Below are 7,191 nucleotides of genomic sequence, written 5' to 3' on the forward strand. Positions count from 1 at the left end.
GAATAAAGAAGTGATTCTAGTATTTCAAGACAATATTGCTTGAGGACAAGCAACGCTCAAGTGTGGGAATATTTGATAATGCTAAAAACGAACATATATTTCATAGCATTATTCCTCAAGAAAGACAAGCTTTTAGTTGCAATTGTTCTATTTACAAGTGATATTCGTTTAAATAATAAAAGGTGAAGACAAAAGACAGATTCGACGATTTGAAGACGCAAACGACCAAAAAGCTCAAAAGACCAAAAGACAATCAAAAAGGTTCCAATTATTGATAAGAAACGTCTCAAAATCACAAGAGTACAAGACTCAAAATCACAAGAGTACAAGATTCAAAACGCAAAGTACAAGATATTAAATTATACGCGAGGACGTTCGAAAATCCGGAACCGGGACCAGAGTCAATTCTTAACGCTCGACGCAATGGACTAAAAATTACAAGTTAACTATATATATAAATATAATATAATATATAATTAATTATATTAATTATATATATATTATATATATATATTTAAAACCGTCGGCAGCAGGAAACTCCAAGGGTGTAAAATGTAAATACCTCTCCGCGACTCGCGGAGTTTTAAGGGTATTTGGCCGCGAGTCGCGGAGCCCCAAAAATCAAGTCTGGCTATAAATCAACCCGAATTCTGATCAAAATCATCATCATTTTTTTCTTCTCATTCATACGAAGTAATATATATTTATATTTATAATTTATATTTTAATTTTAATTATAATTCTAATAATAAGGGTATGTTAGCGAATGTTGTAAGGGTGTAAGTCGAAATTCTGTCCGTGTAACGCTACGCTATTTTTAATCATTGTAAGTTATGTTCAACCTTTTTATATTAATGTCTCGTAGCTAAGTTATTATTATGCTTATTTAAAACGAAGTAATCATGATGTTGGGCTAATTACTAAAATTGGGTAATTGGGCTTTGTACCATAATTGGGGTTTGGATAAAAGAACGACACTTGTGGAAACTAGGCTATGGGCTATTAATGGGCTTTATATTTGTTTAACTAAATGAAAGTTTGTTAATGTTAATATAAAGATTTACAATTGGGCGTCCCTATAAATTACCATATACACTCGATCGGACACGATGGGCGGGGTATTTATATGTACGAATAATCGTTCATTTAACCGGACACGGGAATGGATTAATAGCCACTAGAATAATTAAAACAGGGGTGAAATTACATTCAAGGGTAATTGGTGTAATTGTTAACAAAGTAGTAAAACCTTGGTTTACACGCAGTCGATAACCTGGTGTATTCATTAAACAAAGTATTAAAACCTTGTTACAATTCGAATCCCCAATTAGTTGGAATATTTATCTTCGGGTATAATAATAATTTGACAAGGACACTTGCAATTTATATTTATGACTGATGGACTGTTATGGACAAAAACCAGACGGACATATTGAATAATCCAGGACAAAGGACAATTAACCCATGGGCATAAAACTAAAATCAACACGTCAAACATCATGATTACGGAAGTTTAAATAAGCATAATTCTTTTATTTCATATTTAATTTCCTTTATTTTATATTTAATTGCACTTCTAATTATCACACTTTTATTTATTGTTATTTTATTTTATCGCACTTTTAATTATCGTACTTTTTAATTATCGCAATTTAATTTTATCGCATTTTTATTATTCGCAATTTCATTATCGTTATTTACTTTACGCTTTAATTTAAAGTCTTGTATTTATTTAATATTTTACATTAGGTTTTAACTGCGACTAAAGTTTTAAAATCGACAAACCGGTCATTAAACGGTAAAAACCCCCCTTTATAATAATAATATTACCTATATATATATTTGTATTTTTATAAAAAAGTTAACTTATATAGCGTTGAGCTTTGTTTAAAGATTTCCCTGTGGAACGAACCGGACTTACTAAAAACTACACTACTGTACGATTAGGTACACTGCCTATAAGTGTTGTAGCAAGGTTTAAGTATATCCATTCTATAAATAAATAAATATCTTGTGTAAAATTGTATCGTATTTAATAGTATTTCCTAGTAAAATAATAACTATTTTATATACACCTCGCACTTCATCACGTTGTCACTCGACTCATGTACCACTTTCGGTTTTTCGAGCGCACTTTCGTACGTTTAGAAAACTAGCCTTTTACGTTATGCGACGTGTACCTTCAATAATAATTTGACTTATTCATCAATAAATTACTTTATGAAAATGTATCTTATACAATTTGAGCGTCGTGGTCATTTGCTTCTATAAATCAGTGACTCGTTGTTTACCAAAATATATTATTTTAAATTAGGACGTTTTATGACTAAATTAAAATATATATATATATATATATATATATATAATATATATATATATATATATATATATTTAGAATTATAAATTTGTACATAATATATGTTTGAAATATTTAAACTAATGATATAATATTTAGCCTTTCAAAACCAAATAGATTTCAAAGTTCGTTTTAACTCGTTTTTAAATAATAGTAGTTATTTTACCAAATAAAGTTTTTAATATGAAAACTAAAGAGTTGCTTTATCGAGGGACACGAGTTAATCAAGTAAAGTATATTTTTGAAATTTAAACGGAAATGATTTCTAACTTTTGACTAACTCTTGTAAATGACACTTTTGTAAATCACTTTTACCAACAATTCCGGATACCGTTAAAAAGGAAAGGTTTCTCAAATCATAGTGGACCTCTTAACAGAGACTCATAATCATAATTCAATGTATCTGATAAATCAATCATTTGAAATTATCTTCTAATTCCATCGATAATCATATTAAAACAAATATGTTCACGTAAAGTATTATACGTTTAATACTTTGTTAACGTTCTCAAGTTATAATATATATACATATACATACATATACATATTCATATTCAATTATATAATGGTTCGTGAATTGTCAGAATTTGGTCGAGTTTAAATGAATGTATGAACACAGTTTAAAATTCTTGAGATTCAACTTACAAACTTTGCTTATCGTGTCGGGAATATATAAAGATTAAAGTTTAAATTTGTTCGGAAATTTCCGGGTTGTCACAGTACCTACCCGTTAAAGAAATTTCGTCCCGAAATTTGATTGGAATGGTCATGGCTGACAATAAGTATGTTTTCATGACGCATATAAGCTGAAGATTAGAGTTTTATCATCATTGAGTAATATGTATAAAATCATTTGATTTTGTGAAGAGTACGAGTGAAGCTATTACCAAAAGAGTGAAATGAGTAGGTATAGATTCGTCATATCTTTTGACGTAGATAGAATTGATTTTTAAGTTCAAGAGATTTGGAGGAAATCTTCGTAATAAGATTTGATTCTCCAGTAACCAAGGGAGTTTGGATCCGCTTTAAATGCGATCGTCCATTCTGATTGCTCTGTCGAATATTTTACTATAAATCCACTCCCTTCGTTTCCTTACAACTCACACCTTCTCTTCTTTCTCCCTCAGCTCATACTTTAAAGTATTTGTCAATATGCTCCATCCAGTTCTGATTCTTGATATACTCCTTACCTTCATATCTGTCATTCTTCTTTTTCATCTGCCGCCGGAAGAATATATTTACTTTTACTATACCCATGGGGTTATAGTGTTTTTAGTTCTCCCGTGTCTTTATATTGCTATTTGCATCGATATATACGGTTTATAATTTCTGGGTGGTTGTTGGATTTTATATCTTCTCTTATATTTCGATGTCTCTACTTCTGTCTCCCATAATCATTGTCATCTCCAGTTAATGCTCTCTTTTATTTGCTGCGATTTATACCCTAATTTCTACTTCGGAATTTTGTCCTTTCGTTTCTTCTTCTTGCGATTAAGCACCGCTTGTAATGGTCCAGAATTCGCAGATATGAATTTCGGAATGAAAATTGTTAATGTTCTAGGAAGAAAATTGTAATGGCACAATCTTGACTTGTCAAATTACCAGAATACCTCGGAAAAAACCGAATCATCAAGAAATATTTTCTTGATATTTTAGAGGTTAAATAGAATACAAGAGTCGTGTGACATGGCACATGATGACGTTATGATCTGTGAATCATCACATTCCATTTAGAAACTCAGCATGACTTACTGTAATATAATCACGTTGATCAAGTGTCATTATATTATGCTAACTCATGCTTCAGCTCCCAACACTACTTCAAAAGTATTCCTATTTTAAACTCGAATGTTTCAGAATTTTAGAAACAAAAATAGTTTCTTTTATGATGTAATACAGATAGTGCGAAAAGATAAATGATTTTAGATAAGAATAATTATGGAAATATCTTCATAAATATGGAGGATATTTATAATGAAAGTTACGATGATATCTTAGAATTTCTAATATCAGAGGATAATGAAGAATATTGTCTGTAGAGGTTTAGTGTCAGCAGCAAGGTATTCGTCAATGACTTCAGCAGACATTGAATCATTTAGATTCTTTGAAGGCAGGTTCAGTCTTTATGATTTGTCCACAGCCTCCTTCATACTTTATTCAATCCGTTTTCCAGTTCCAAAACTTCTCTTTTTCTGAGCTTTGCCAATACACTAATCTTTATCATCAAACTTTTTACTGCTAAGGTCGTTTAGAGTTTTTGTTGCTTTATCAGCATTTCGAGAACTAGTTCGCGGTACAGAGTGTTTTTTCAGAAACTTCACATTCGACGTATGTAAGCCTTGGAGATAGACGTTATATGTATAACTGTTGGCGTCAACATGTTGCGAGATTTCAAAATACTGATTGCTAATTCCCAATGATTCATATGGCAATTCTCGTTACAAGAGGCAGATGAGTAAATGATGGGGTTTTGATAAATATAATGACTTTTCGGAAAATCTCAGATCATTACGGTTGCTGATAAGTTTACTGCTAATGTGGCGAGATATGAAAGGTTCCCCGGTAACAATAGCGAAAGAGCAACATGTATATCAAGATTATGATAAGGCTACTCCGAATGAAAAATCGAAGTTGTCTTGCTGGAGCTGTGATAGAATTTGCTACTTTGCAAAGGAATTGCAAAGTTATTTTTGCTAATAATGCCAAAGGATCTGACACAGATATGCGTTGAATTATGACTTTGACTTCGAGAGTTTTTTTTTAAGTACATAACTGTGGGTAATATGTGGTTGGATCATCATCTCGATTGTTCATTATTTGAAGTGTCTTCAGAAATTTTCGAAGGGTTTGAACACAGATTGTAATCGTTAATATACATTTGATGTTCTAACACAGTTTTGAAGTCAAAGTATAGTTTTGAAAGATGTAGGAATCTAAAAGTGATGGTACTGGTTATATCTCGAATTGAATTCTGAGGTTTCAAAATCAGAATATGTAATTGAGTTTGAATGAGTATGGTTGTTTTGATTTCTATGAAAGAATGTATATTATTGTGAAAGTAGGAAGTACAGTTGATAATTTACTTAATCAGATTCGAAGAATGTAACATATTAATTGTGAATATATATATATATATATATATATATATATATATATATATATATATATATATCTCGGGTATTACCTACCCGTTAAAAAAATTTCACAATTAATATTTTGTACAAAAGAATTTTATTACAGTCTTTATGAAAATATATATGTATATATTATCTTCAGATGTAACATAGATTTTAATGAGTTAATACTAAATTAAACTCATTCGATTTACAGTTGGAACTAGAATTGAATAATCCCTTGAAGACTAGAGATTACATAAGTATTTCTGCAATAATATTGAAATTATGAATCAATACTTCGTTATTTGTTGAGGCGTGATGTTGGTTTTTGTTAAATTCTTGTGAACTTTGCAAAGTACGAATGATGTTATCTGAAAAGTTTCGGGTACATCGATGATGAAAGTGTAAAATCAAATATATATACTTGATTTTTTAGGAATTGAAATTTGGTGAATTGAGACAGAGATTGTAGTTAACGATGGTTAAGTTGCGGGTGAAGGACGTACGTTATTGCATATTTGTAATATGAATTAACCGAGTAGTTAAGATTCACACACAATAGCGTAGCACGGAAAGATTTATTTTTATTTCAATATATATATATATATATATATATATATATATATATATATATATATATATATATATATATATAAAATATACATATAATTTCTTCAGAGGGAATGAGTTAATTCTCCATAACTCGTTGATACAATATACGCGTTATTGATTTGTAATGATGTCCACAGTGATTCTTGAACTGACGGAGTTTGTGATGTTATAGGTGTTGTTGATTCTGATGTTGACTGTACTGACGATGATGTTGGTAGAACAAGTTTAGCTTGTTAATCACACACCATTTTTGTCAGGGTTTCTACTATTCCTTCTATCATTTTGGTTCGCTTAACTGATTTATGGTTAGGGCTAGATTAGATAATCTCTAAGACTTTAGAGATTACATAATCGCCGCGGAATGTTTCTCCAATGAGGTTATGAGTTAATACTTCGTCAGTTATTGTTGTTGGTACTCCTTGGTATCTATGGTGCGTATGACGTTGATGCTCGGGAACAGATTGTGAAGTTGAGGTTTACGACGCGGTTGTGGTTGGAGGTGGTAATGGTACTGTTGGCGTTGATGACGGTGGTACTGGTTATGCTGCTGCTGGTGTTTGTAATCTCTGCACCATATTCTCCAAAGCCACTACCCGAGCGCGAAGCTCGTTGACTTCTTCTATTACACCGGGGTGATTGTCGGTTCGGACGAGCGGATAAATAAAATCTAAAATTTGATGTAATATATAATCGTGGCGAGATACTCTGGAAATGAGAGAGAAAATGGTGTTTCGGATTGGTTCGCCGGTAAGTGCTTCAGGTTCTTCGTCAAGAGGACAATGTGGTGGATGGAAAGGATCTCCTTCTTCTTGTCTCAAATGATTGAGGAGGCTACGAACCCATCCCCAATTCATCCAGAATAGATGATGACTGATTGGTTGATCCATTCCGGTCACACTGCTTTCGGAGCTTGAGTGGGATTCCATTTCGGAATCCGAGGGACTTGAACTAATGGCGAATTCCATTTCGTACGATTGAATAAAGAATTTTTCGATATGAAATAATCTTCTGGCTATCGGATGGTATTCTATTTACATAGGATATCTATATATATAGATCAAAAGATTTAATAGATTACGGAGGAATTTGCGGGATATGTCAGGCAAA

Source organism: Rutidosis leptorrhynchoides, chromosome 1 (assembly GCF_046630445.1).
Source record: "Rutidosis leptorrhynchoides isolate AG116_Rl617_1_P2 chromosome 1, CSIRO_AGI_Rlap_v1, whole genome shotgun sequence".
In the NCBI taxonomy this organism is placed as follows: Eukaryota; Viridiplantae; Streptophyta; class Magnoliopsida; order Asterales; family Asteraceae; genus Rutidosis; species Rutidosis leptorrhynchoides.